Below are 14,622 nucleotides of genomic sequence, written 5' to 3' on the forward strand. Positions count from 1 at the left end.
TTCGGGTCTAACACTTCATAAACTAATTTTTCTTCGATTGCTTACACACTAGGATGGTCCACACCTATTCAATCGCTGTTTTTAAATGAGAGAGAGAAAGAGAACACGTTTGCTAAAAGTAATAGAAGAATATTCAAATCACTCGGTAGTATAATATTGTAAAAAGCAGTATCTAGAATGTTCGCTTGGGAGTACTTCATCTTGTTCTGCAAGGAGTGCATTTGTGCGAAATTTACAATGCTCTTAGTCACACGCCAGTGGTCGCGCGTTAGCCGACGATCTGTTTCGGCGATGCTTGTGAATAGACTAGGGAGGATGGAAGAAAGTCGACGGAAGTTGGATGTGGTAAATGCATTTTCCCAAGAAACTCATATTTTCATGGACTTTACATACCAACAGCGCTAAATGAACAACTAATTAACTTGACTGACGTCAAGCATATGCTATGTTATGTTATGTCCCTTGTTTAGGGAGATAATCTTAATTGTTGCTGGATAGCTACTTTCAAGGAGATAATACCTTAATAATATTTCCAGGGCTGGACTCTGCAGAAAGAAACAAAACATGTCAATGGGGTATTAATGGTATTATATGTACTTATTATACTTGTAATATTTTATCATCTCTCCATAGTTTATTTTACAATTTATCTTCACTTCTTGATTATAATATTATGAAACTACAAAAATTTTGTAACAGCTTGTTTCGGCTTTACTTTAATAATCACATGACTACGGTCATGGTTATGTACTGTTAGAATAAGCATACTGTCACGTGGATTCCCCAGCCCGGCTGTGGGCCATACCCAGCGGAAACCCACGGACAATTGAGGTTCCTCAATTAACCAATCTAAACCTTACCAAAAGCTCAAGCAGGTGCTAACAACTTATTTCCATCAGCCTTTCAGGGGTTCCTAAAGGATGTCAAATGAAATGTTAGTTTTTGTGACACATAATTTATTTCTATTCTCACAGGGAAATTTCTCTACAAGTAAATCATTCAGTAAGCTAGCATTAAGCACCTTATTCTATGGTCTCAGTTGGTAGAAGCTGGGTCGTGCCAAAATGGTTCTATATGATTTACCAGCAGATCTATCTAAGTCTGTTAGTCCCTAAACTATCATTTGCCATCACATACGATTGTTCTAAATTCTCTAACCTTAAATTTGGAAAAATGCTTCTAGGATGGAAGGAAAGCGTACACCGACCTCATTACAATGTTACCGCCAGTTCAAGCCCGACGTGTCAACCTCCGCTGTGCCGGAGCCGACTTGCAGCAGCAGGAGTCCGAACCGACACCGCAGAGCACCACAGAAGGACTAAGCCCTCAGCTTGAAGGTGTCGTGTCCTCCACCCAGGAGAAGAGCGAAACTCTCATGGCGAACTGCTCACCAGTAGGGCTTGCAATTCGAATATTCGAATATTCGAATTTGTCGAATATTCGACCGTTTTGATATTCGAATATTCGGCCGCTCAGGTTTCGAATATTCGAATATTTTTTATTACTATAAAAAATCTATTTTATCCGCTGTAGTTACAGTTTCTGTGTGTTTTCCGGGTATTTACAGTGAATGAGGAATGGTAGGTACCCAAATACGAAGGAAATAATATTTTTACTGTATTCCTCTCGATAGACTTCGTGAATACAGTGAAACCTAACTAAATTTGAAAGAAAACTAAATCAAAAAGTATGTTATTTTTACGGTGCGTAAGTATTAAGTTAAAGGGTCATTCTGTTTATTCAGTACAAGCGCACGTTAAGCGAATTTTTGAAGTCTAAACCTTGCCACTTATCGCAATTCTCAAATTTGATCATACCAAACCTGCCCGACTAGGTAATCTAACCATGCACCTTTAGCTGACGAATAATCCACCCAGTAGACAACTAACTTTTTCCCTTAAATATTCCAATATTATATAATTAGCCGACCATTATAGGAATAAAAACTTGTCAAAACAAATAAAGTCAATAAAGATTCAAAATACAATGAAATTAAAGGTCTTTTTACAGGCCTCTGAGTGACTACAAGTTAATTTAAATCGAAAAATAATTACCTAATAAAAAAAATCTTACATACCTAGGTGTTTGGATGGTTAAAGTTATATTTTCACGCAACGACGCATTTATAATAAGTTTTATCTAGAAATATTGAATACGTCTAATTTTGGCGTTTTACTTGTTTTTATAAAATGTGAGCATCTCATAGTAGGATGTTAAAATCTAGTCAATTAAGTAGATTTCATTAGTTTTAGCAATATGTGAAAAAAGCTTTTAAATAAAACGATAATAAACCGATTTCTCGTTCCTTTTCTTATTTTAAATAAAATTATTATTAAGTAATTATTAATTTTTATTGTTATTAAAATTTTCTTATTTTGTATAATATTCGAATAATTATTCGAATATTCGAATATATCGTCAGAAAAAGTCGAATATTCGAATACCTGAAAGTTTCGAATATTTGCAATCCCTACTCACCAGACACACTTGAAGTTTTAGGAATATGGACAGACTTCCATACTCCGATATAATACCCGAATTTACATTCGTAATAACACCCAGTCAGCTGAAAGAAACATTTCAAGATTAATAACTAGAAACATGTGGTCTGCTAACCTAAGAGACATTATATGATCTAAGTTTCTCACCAGTTGGAAATTCCTAGAGTGGACTCATCTCTCAGCTGTGACTCTCCCTCCCAACCACATTGTTTTACCAGCAGACTGGAAACAAAGCGAAATGGTCAAATTATGCAAGGACAAGGATTCAATAAAGAGTCAAACCTGAAGACACTACATATTGTCATATTCTACTTACCTACTGTTTGTGGCAAAATAACCATATTATGAGCTTCTCAGCTCATGGGCGCAGCGACTGCTGCCTCTCCAGGACTCGGATCGATGCTACCAGAGCATGATGTTTTTAGCTTCACTTTAGAACTTAAAAAATGCCCATCCCGGGCGAAAGCTAACCGGAAAATGAATCTCAGGCCTACTCTCCCTGGGATGACAACAATCAAAATAACATTAACTATGAAATTCATGAAATAATTTTATATGTAAGTTCAACATACAGAAATAAATCATATTTATTTATCTAAACATATTTCAACCATTATTGTAATTAATATTATTCCATAAATTTAGAATTTAATTTTGAAGTAGCAACCCCATCAGCTTCAATTAGTTTCTTATTGGCTAGATGGTTGTCATATGTATTGTTGCTACATCAAAGACATCCTTGCCACAGAAAAAAATCATTATCTATTTGAGACCTATCTAAAAACGTTAATCTGACATATCCATACAAAACGCAGTGTCACAATATCTACTACATATATGTTCAACAAAGCCTTACACAATACGTACCTATTACAAGTGAGTCCAAAACTTTTTTAGATCAGAAAACTCCAAGATAGTTCTAAAAACCGAAACACTTGACGTGTTTTACTGCATCAAATGAATCTGCGGGTATAACGTATAACGATTTATAACTTAAATATGTCGAAAATTAAGTCGGTTTTTAGGGTTCCGTAGCCAATTACCAAAAAACGGAACCCTTATGGATTCGTCATGTCTGTCTGTCTGTCTGTCCGTCCGTATGTCACAGCCACTTTTTTGCGAAACTATAAGAACTAAGTATATTGTTGAAACTTGGTAAGTAGATGTATTCTGTGAACCGCATTAAGATTTTCACACAAAAATAGAAAAAAAAAACAATAAATTTTGGGGGTTCCCCATACTTAGAACTGAAACTCAATTTTTTTTTCATCAAACCCATAAATGTGGGGTATCGATAGGTCTTCAAAAATGATATTGAGGTTCATATATTTTTTTCTAAACTGAATAGTTTGCGCGAAAAACACTTCCAAAGTGGTAAAATGTGTTTCCCCTCCCCCCCGTAACTTCTAGAATAAGAGAATGATAAAACTAAAAAAAAATATGATTTACATTGCCATGCAAACTTCCACCGAAAATTGGTTTGAACGAGATCTAGTAAGTAGTTTTTATTTAATACGTCATAAATCCCCTAAATACGGAACCCTTCATGGGCGAGTCCGACTCGCACTAAACTTGGCCGCTTTTTTTTATCTAAGTACCTATTTAGGAAAATGCCTGATCCATTGAACATATTAAACAGCTTCATGGCCCGTATGAATCTAAGTGTACGCGAGAAAAGGGGAAGATGTAGATTTTCCTTACACCATTAACATGTATATTGCCTTTAATTTATGGGGCAAAGCTTTTTGATATCGCGACAAACGTTTTATTTGCAATTTGTTCTAGAATTCGGTCTTTAGGGACTTCGGAATTTAATCTTGTTTAATAAATTTGTCTTGATGCATAATCACCTCTAATAAAACGAAATTTAAATAATGAAAATGTTGTAACATTATACGTATATTTAGATAGTTTGAGAAAAATGTACTGTAAGTATATTTGCTGGTTTTCATTTTGAATTAAAATTTAGTACAAAATATAAATACATATGAGTGGAAATGCAAGTGAAATACTTCAATTTTCTCATAGTCGGTTAACTAACTTCACAGGTATAGGTACTTACAAGCTAATAGACACAATTTCCATCACTTATTATATTGATGTCTTAGGTGTAATATAGAACCTCGGAGTTCAGTATGTCGATCGTACATAACTTCGTAAGCTAATTCAATTTACTGGACTAAGTAACTAGCTCTAATTGATTAAGTAAATACGGTGACTCATGACGCTTCATTCGTCCCTTAATGACAGTCATCATTTCAAACCATTTCGCCAAAAGCATAATACCATTAGCGTAAACTTTTGATAGCTCGTCTTAACTCGGAGTGGGTTTAACTATAAAACTGTTTATAACTGCTTTTTAGTTTTTATCGTCTTGTTTACGTGTACTGCTTATTTGAAGCAGATTATGTTGATTGGCTGTAAAACGTTTATTCCGTACACTTCTGGAATAACGTTGAAAGAAAAGGGAGAAAACCATTCAGTTAAAAGCATATTATTTACTAAATATTTAATAATACAGACTAGTCACCAATCGTGTGTTGTTTTCTACTTTTTAGGGTTCCGTAGCCAAATGGAAAAAAACGAAACCCTTATGGATTCGTCATGTCTGTCCGTCTGTCTGTCCGTCCGTATGTCACAGCCACTTTATTCCGAAACTATAAGAATTATACTGTTGAAACTTGGTAAATAGATGTATTCTGTGAACCGCATTAAGATTTTTACACAAAAATAGAAAAAGAACAATAAATTTTTGGGGTTCCCCATACTTAGAACTGAAACTCAAAAAAATTTTTTTCATCAAACCCATACGTGTGGGGTATCTATGGATAGGTCTTCAAAAATGATATTGAGGTTTCTAATATCATTTTTTTCTAAACTGAATAGTTTGCGCGAGAGACACTTCCAAAGTGGTAAAATGTGTGTCCCCCCCCCCCTGTAACTTCTAAAATAAGAGAATGATAAAACTAAAAAAAATATATGATGTACATTGCCATACAAACTTCCACCGAAAATTGGTTTGAACGAGATCTAGTAAGTAGTTTTTTTTAATACGTCATAAATCCCCTAAATACGGAACCCTTCATGGGCGAGTCTGAAGAATAATAAGTCGCAGTGGAATTTCGTGGAATATATTTGATACATAAAATAAGATGACTGACGGTTGATTGTACAGACATTACAATAACAACGGTTTCATAGCAACCTACCAACACTTCCTCTCAAGCAACCGTCCATCATCATATGAACAGCCACAGCATCATCAAGCACTCAAGTCTAAACCTAAACCAGTCACACACCTTTCAAACTTAACGCGGGGCAATGGCTTAGTTAAGACATCGGCCAAGTTATCTTCAGTCGGGATGTACTCCAACTGAATCAACCCCTCATTGACGCAATGACGAACGAAATTGTACCTAATATCAATATGCTTCGTCCGCCGGTGAGAAACAGGATTGTTCGCCAACGCTATGGCGCTCTGGTTGTCTACAAACAACTTGACACTCTTAGAGTTCCCCGTTTTGAATACGTGACTTACTAACCTCTGGAGGTATACAGCTTCCTTGGATGCTTCAGACAATGCGACAAATTCTGATTCACTTGAAGAAAGTGACACGCAGCTCTGCTTTCTGCACTCCCAGGATATCATATTCGGTCCAACTTTGAAAATGTACCCCGAATAAGACTTTCTGTCTCTAAAGTCGCCTCCCCAGTCAGCATCAACGTAACCTGTAATTAAATGAATGTTACGTTCACCTTTTGACTTCCTAAATAGAAGGCCTAAGTCACACGTTCCCTTTATGTAACGTAGAACACGCTTAGCCGCCTTCATGTGTACAGATCGGCAACATGAATTATATTGAGCTAAGAAGCTCACAGCCGCCGAGATATCGGGCCTCGTGTTGCAGGCTAGGTAATTCAATGCACCAACCAAAGACTGGTATCGTAATTGTTCTTGGCGATTCAACTCCTCACCACCCCCATCTGCCAAAACCTTATGCAGATCCAGTTCCAGCGGAGTTTTCACTGGTTTGCATTGATCCATACCATGATCCTTTAGAACGGTTTCGATAAACTTCCTCTGATGTAAGAAAAACGTACCTTCTTTTCCTCGTTCTAAATTCATACCTAAACATTGGCGAGCGTCCTCCAAATCCTTAACTTTGAAGTGTTTTCGCAACCCGCTCAACAATGCCACTTTGCTTTTAATATTTTTAAAAAATATTACAAAGTCATCCACATAAAGACATATAAAAATATCGTCTTTAAAATATAAACAACTATCGTACTCAGAACGTTGAAATGACATTGACAGCAAAACATAATTGACTTTTTCGTTCCACGAGCGACTTGCTTGTTTAAGGCCATATATTGCCTTCTGCAATAAACAAACCTTTTGTTTCTGACCTTCGCTGTCAAAACCTTCCGGTAATCGCATATAAACTTTTTCGTGTAAATCGCCATTCAGAAATGCAGTATTTACATCGAAATGATGCACCTGTAAATCATTTTCAGCAGCCAACGCCAGCAATAACCTTAGAGTTGACCTTCTCACGACCGGTGAAAACGTTTCAAAATAATCTACACCGTATGACTGAGTGAAGCCTTTTGCGACAAGTCTGGCTTTGTATGTCAGGTTTCCATCGGCGTCATACTTGTACTTGTAGACCCACTTGTTTCCCACTACTTTGGCTTCTGGCGGTTTATCAACAACCTTCCAAACGTCGTGCTCCTTCATGGACTCCAACTCACGTTCCATTGCTGCTTGCCACTCATGACTGTCAGGTCTCTGTAATGCTTCCTTGTATGACCGGGGCTCTTCCTCTACATTGCAAGTACTGTTATAGCAATACAGTCCGCTATGTGCACTATGTAACCTATTCCTTAGAGGATACCTAGGTTCTGCCTCATTTTGCACATCAGCCGCTCTTGGTTCTTCGTTACGATCTTCAATGGTCGGTTCTTGTCCAGAAGCTTCATTGAGTACATCGGGCTCAGCTGTACGAGTAGTTTCCGCGCAAGCTTCTACAGGTACATCGGCTGCGTTCGAGCTCTCTACCACATCTTCATAGAACTCTTCTGCCATCGACGTATTCGGAACCGTCTTTGAGGAATGACCGATTTCCCATACAACAGCATCGTCTCCATCTTGAACAGTCCTCTGAGACGATATCAACTCTACATTTGAACCAGTTTCTGACTCCTTTAAATCAGAACTTTCAATAAATGTAACGTCTCGACCTGTTATAATCTGTCTAGGATTGCTAAGATCCGCAAAGCGATACCCTTTAGTATCTTCGCAATAGCCGACGAAAATATATTGCTTTGCCTTAGCGTCCCATTTCTTTCTCTTCTCCTTCGGAATATGCACATAGGCCGTTGAACCAAAGACTCTTAAATGATCCAACTTCTGTACTTTCCCTGTCCACAGTTCTTCCGGAATCTTCCCATTATTGGCGCTATGAGGAAGTCTGTTTTTGACGTATACCGCTGTATTACAAGCTTCCGCCCAAAACTTCCTATTTAAGCCTTTATCCATAAGCATGGTCCGTGCCATCTCCGTAATCGAACGCAGGGACCTTTCCGCGACTCCGTTCTGTTCGGCCGTGTAGGGAACCGTCAACTGGTGCCTTATTCCCTTGCTGGAAAGAAATGCATTAAAATCTTTATTAACGAATTCGGTACCATTGTCCGTTCTCAATCGTTTGACTGTCAAACCTGTCTCATTCTCCACATGCGTCACAAAATCCTTAAAGTAGCTTAAAGTTTGCGACTTTTCTTTAAGAAAATAAGCAAACATTTTCCTAGTGAAATCATCCACAATGACAAACATGTAATGAGCACCCCCGTAAGAACGTTCCGACATTGGTCCACACAAATCGGCGTGTAATAACCCGACTTTGTCATCTGCTCGTCCTGCTTCACCCTTTGGAAAAGGTAATCTATGTGCCTTACCTCTTATACAAGCGACACAAGGTTCCATTACGCTTTTACCTCCAAGCTCGATCTGTGGAAGCTTCCGTAAATAACTCAGATTCACATGCCCAAGCCTCCGATGCCAAAGCGCCAACGAGTCCTCAACTTGAACTGTAGCCAAAGCCCCTTCTACAACAGGAAAACAATCATCCACCTTATAGATACCTGAGACTTCACTAGCAGTCATCACAAGTTTACTCGTAATTTGGCCTATCGACTGGTGAATCATCCTACAACCATTAAGATCAAATATCACCTTCCACCCATTCTGTACCAACTTCGATATCGATAAAAGATTAACTTTCAAGTCGGGTACATAGTAACAATCTTTTATAGGTAACAAAACTCCTTTTAAACTTACCATAATGTCACCCTTACCCTCACTTGACATTTTGTCATCATTCGCACATGTCACAACATTCTTATCAGTTATCATAAAGTCTCTAAACCAGTGCTTCTTGTAACTCATGTGGTTCGACGCACCGCTGTCCAGATAAAATGCCGAGGGGCTGAAGGAATCATGTACCGACAGTGAACAGTGTAAAGCAACTTTCTTCGACTTTGAAGAAACCGTTGATACGCCTTCACCATCCATTTCCTTTACCAGCTTCGGGCAATCTGACTTCTTGTGACCTTTCTGGCCACATCTGAAGCACTTGAGCTTTAAAACTGAATGTTGACCTTGCTTCTTTACTACTAACGCCGAATTCGCAACTGAGGAATCTTTCGAAGAACTCTGGCCGGAATCCTCTTGTAACAGCTTCTGACGGACATTTTCAGAGGTAAGCTTCATACCTGAGTGTTCTAAAGCCATTCGCAATGGTTTATACTCATCTGGTAGACCTCTCAATAGCACTACGGCTATCAGATCGTCATCAAAGCTCTGATTAATCTCTTTCAGCTTCTGAGCGTGGCTCATCACGGATGCAACATATTCATGCATAGACTTGTGATTTTCTAGCTTTTCATCCAAGAGATTATTCATTAAAGAGATCCGCCGGTTAATACCTTTATCTTCGAATATGCCTGCTAACGCGTCCCACACCTCCTTAGCGTAAGATAGATTTTGCACATACGGATACAGATGCGGCTCCAGATGTAGACATATTAACGTGAAAGCCTCCTGATCCTTCTCTATTTCTGCAGTATCTAGATTCTTCGGTAGTGTTGACGTGTACTTGAAGCATTTTTCGCGAACGAGTAGCATTTTAATTGCGAATTTCCATGACGTAAAATCTTCTAATCCGTTTAATTTGGTAACAGAAAATTTTGTAAACTGGGCCCATAACCTGAAGAATAATAAGTCGCAGTGGAATTTCGTGGAATATATTTGATACATAAAATAAGATGACTGACGGTTGATTGTACAGACATTACAATAACAACGGTTTCATAGCAACCTACCAACAGAGTCCGACTCGCACTTGGCCGCTTTTATTGTTCTTAATATTGGACTCGGCCTCGCGTAAGTCGCGTATGCATGATCCTAATAATACTGGAATTCTTTCACGAAATCAACCAATTGGGACCATATGAAATGTTTCAATTTTGTATATTTGAATCTAACGCTATCTAACTCTCTAAGCTAATTGCTAAATTTGCTAACCCTTGACTACTTTCATAAATACGGGCGCATCGTAAAATAAATCCGGCCTCAACCCGGCCATTTGTGGCGCGGGTTTTAATCAGGCGAAGTGCTATGTGTTTATCACCTTAACCGCCCAAATCGAATCATGGGCGGTGGCAAATAACCAGGCACATTATTTAGGTGAGAGTCGATTGGTGCATTTAACTTTAATTTCTCAATCAGTATATCTACTTATACTTATAATGTTAATCTTCGTAGGTATCAAAATTTTGACTCTGAGACGTTTAATACATTGTTTGTTGATCAGTTACACAAAAAGCGGCCAAGTGCGAGTCGGACTCGCCCATAAAGGGTTCCGTATTTAGGCGATTTATGACGTATGAAAAAAAAACCACTTACTAGTTCTCGTTCAAACCAATTTTCGGTGGAAGTTTACATGGTAATGTACATCATATATTTTTTTTAGTTTTATCATTCTCTTATTTTAGAAGTTACAGGGGGGGGACACACATTTTACCACTTTGGAAGTGTCTCTCGCGCAAACTATTCAGTTTAGAAAAAAATGATATTAGAAACCTCAATATCATTTTTGAAGACCTATCCATAGATACCCCACACGTATGGGTTTGATGAAAAAAAAAATTTTGAGTTTCAGTTCGAAGTATGGGGAACCCCAAAAATTTATTGTTTTTTTTCTATTTTTGTGTGAAAATCTTAATGCGGTTCACAGAATACATCTACTTACCAAGTTTCAACAGTATAGTTCTTATAGTTTCGGAGAAAAGTGGCTGTGACATACGGACGGACAGACAGACGGACAGACAGACAGACAGACATGACGAATCTATAAGGGTTCCGTTTTTTGCCATTTGGCTACGGAACCCTAAAAACGACTGAGAGATGACTTGAATAAAATTAGGCACACATTCAACTTAACATTCTTATTATTATTGGTTCTAAAGAAAATATAGGAGATGAAAATACTTTAATTAAATTAATTCATCAATTATATAAGCTACTTTTATTCATATCTTAATTTGAAAATAATACCTGCAAAATCGATATGTAATTTAAAATAAAGAAACAAACTAGGTACCTACTTATAAAAACAATTAATCAACCGGTAAATGTGTTCCGTTATGTAAAATAAAGATGTTGTCATCTATACCTGGTCAAGCAGATCTTGTCAGTAGAAAAAGGCGGCAAATTTGAAAAATGTAGGCGCGAAGGGATATCGTCCCATAGAAAATTTGAATTTCGCGCCTTTTTCTACTGACAAGATCTGCTTGACCGTCTATATTTATGAATGTAGCCGTTAGGCTAGCAGTAAACAAACTGTAAACAAACCTTAACTGTTTCGCTGTCAACAGTATCGAATGTTGTTTTCCCGTTAGTAATATAGTAATATTAGATTACCTACAATTACCGCCAAACATGAATTAGTTAATTTTGCGTAATAATTTCATAGAGTAATCGTATCAGCATGGACAGCACTACACTCAGTTAGGTAATATTGGAAACGATGATATATTATATTATGTAACCCACCAAACTGTAACTAACTACCGGCTGCAATAGCTACAATCATTGAATAATTTTACGGTTTAGACTCACTTGTTTTAAGTCACTCGCGCGACATAGTCCCTGGTGCAGACTTAATTATACGGCAAATGATGACGATGGAATTTCCTTTTGCAGAGTTGCTCCTTTTGACTCACAGATTGATTTAGGAAGGGGAGCCAATCGAATATTTGATACAAAATTTTCACTTCAGGGGGGGTGCCCCCCGAAATTTGTAAAAAATAAAGTTTTGCTATTTGGTCAAGTTTGGTATCATTTTCGTGTAACTCAAGAATGCTAAATTCATTTCTGATATCTAATTTATATGGTTTCATATAAATAATTAGAAAAAGAAAATAAAAAAAAAATTTTGTTTTTTTATTTTTTTCCGAATAAATGCCAAAATTTTTCTTATTTTAATATATACACAAAAAATAAAAATTTTATGAAATAGCCCTACTGTTCCTCGTTATAAAAAGTATACACATGATATATTTATTTCTAAAAAAATGTGAAGAAAAAAAATAAAATGTAGACCTACTTTCGACCACAAGCTCGACGAAGAGTATACAACGATGTATGTTACAGCTATTAGAATTACGGCGTTTGATGACGATGAGATATCTTTTAGCATAATGAGTCCTTAGAAGCCTTAGATCATTTTAGGAAGGAGAGCCACCTTGATTTTGGTACGGTCGGGATGAAAAGGTTTGGGTGATTTGTCCCATACAATCATAAATTTATGCAAGCACCTGTATAGGTTTTTGCAATAAGTTTGGTGACATTCTTGAGTAAATCAAAAGGAAGAGATCATTTAGGTGATTAAATCTTCAAAATACAAAATAATGTAAATATTGACTAATATTTACATTATTTTCCTGCGTATAGCTACGTCCCTTAAATCGGATTAGGTTGTGCACCGAGCATAAGCAATGTTAAAGAGTGTAAACAAATATAGTCATAGTCATAGTCATAGTCATTTATTTATAATATTTTAAATATTACATGTCAATTTATTTAGGTATTAGGTTTCGTTGTTATATAATATTCAAATTATATATAGGTAGTAAAATCTTTAAAATACGAAATAATGTAATTATTAGTCCATTTCCCTTTTTTTCTTTTAATTTTCTCGATAATGACACCAAACGTAATGCAGAAACCTAAACAGGTGCTTTCATAACGTTATGATTGTATGGGACAAATCACACCCCACTCTTTCATCCATACCGCACCAAAAATCAAGGTGGCTCTCCTTCCTAAAATAATCTAAGGGTTCTAAGGACTCATTATGCTAAAAGGTATCTCATCATCATCAAACGCCGTAATTCTAATAGCTGTAACACACATCGTTGTATACTATTCGGTGAGCTTGTGGTCGAAAGTAGGTCTACATTTTTTTTTTTTCTTCACATTTTTAGAAATAAATATACCATGTGTATACTTTTTATAACGAGGAATAGTAGGGCTATTTCATGAAATTTTTATTTTTTGTGTATATATTAAAATAAGAAAAATTTTGGCATTTATTCGGAAAAAAATAAAATAACAAATTTTAATTTTTAATTTTTTTCAAATTATTTATATGAAACCATATAAATTAGATATCAGAAATGAATTTAGCATTCTTGAGTTACACGAAAATGATACCAAACTTGACCAAATAGCAAAACTTTATTTTTTACTAATTTCGGGGGGCACCCCCCTTGAAGTCAAAAATTTGCATCAAAAATTCGATTGGCTCCCCTTCCTAAATCAATCTGTAAGTCAAAAGGAGCAACTCTGCAAAAGGAAATTCCATCATCATCATTTGCCGTAAATCGCACTTTTTTGTCGTGTGCGCCAGGGACTAACATGTTTCGGAGAGCTTAAGTCAATAGTAGTAGGATTATTCAATGTTAGTATGTCTCACAACAGTTTAAATTCGATTAGCTACAATCATTTATGTCGTATATGTAATTTTAGTGAAGACATAACCTTATCCCCCGGTTTTGCAAAGTTACATTATTTTTATCTAATTTGTACCTTACTAATTATGTATAGAACCAACAAAATTGTCTTCATCATATAATATCTTTGTAATAGCGTCTGGTTGACGTAACTGGTGACCGAAGAGCTGACGGCTACTTCGCACAACGTATCAACATTGCGATACAGCGAGGAAATGTCGCCAGCATCCTTGGTACAATGCTTCAAGGGCCTATTTTAGATTTAAGCTAGTTTCTAATTTCTTTTAGTAATACACTGTATGTATCTTGTTTGTAAATAAATGATTATTATATATCTTTGTTAATATAGTTAATGTCTTAAATATAAATACAAACAATATATGTAAGAAATAACTGTCTTATAATTTTAATATGTATGTAACTTTCAATCAGGAATACGGCGGTGCAAACCCCAACTCGCACCTATCAATGAGAATTGAGAATGTAAAGTGTCATTCAATAGAACTTGCTAACTATGTAAACAAACCGCCATACTAAAATTGACACTGAATGTCAATTTACTAGTAACTTTTGTTTACTAGTTAGCAAGTTCTATTGAATGACACTTTAATTGAAATGTTCATATTTATCACCAGCTTTTTAGCAATAAGATTTTTTTAAATAGGAAAACCGGACAAGTGCGTGTCGGACTCGCCCAACAAGGGTTCCGTACTTTTTATTATTTGTTGTTATAGCGGCAACAGAAATACATCATCTGTAAAAAATTTCGACTGTCTAGCTATCACAGTTCATGAGAATCTTAGTAATAGGATTTCGTTTTTACCATTTGGGTACGGAACCCTAAAAAATCACGAGGTAACCTCCGGAGGAAACAAGTCTTAGTAGAAATATCGCCAAATTCTCACCCACACCCTAAGATACAGCCGGAATATGTCTTCTTTATAGTCATAGAATTTAACCGGCAATATTTTTATTTAATTGAAATATAAATAAATGAATAATAAAGATTATAAAAACTAGATCAATAGCACTAATTACAAGTTGCCGC

At 36.3% G+C, this 14,622-nt stretch overlaps 1 long non-coding RNA gene across 1 annotated transcript in view; it reads left to right on the forward strand.

Moving 5' to 3' along the window:
- The window catches only part of LOC134648706 (uncharacterized), a 96,486-nt gene extending 92,461 nt beyond the window's left edge, over positions 1-4,025 (forward strand). The window contains exon 2 of the long non-coding RNA XR_010096918.1: positions 3,912-4,025. This is a non-coding gene — a long non-coding RNA (uncharacterized LOC134648706). The remainder of the gene's footprint in view (positions 1-3,911) is intronic.
- The last annotated feature ends 10,597 nt before the right edge of the window (positions 4,026-14,622 follow it).

The sequence above is a fragment of the Cydia amplana genome, chromosome 1 (assembly GCF_948474715.1).
Source record: "Cydia amplana chromosome 1, ilCydAmpl1.1, whole genome shotgun sequence".
Taxonomy (NCBI): Eukaryota; Metazoa; Arthropoda; class Insecta; order Lepidoptera; family Tortricidae; genus Cydia; species Cydia amplana.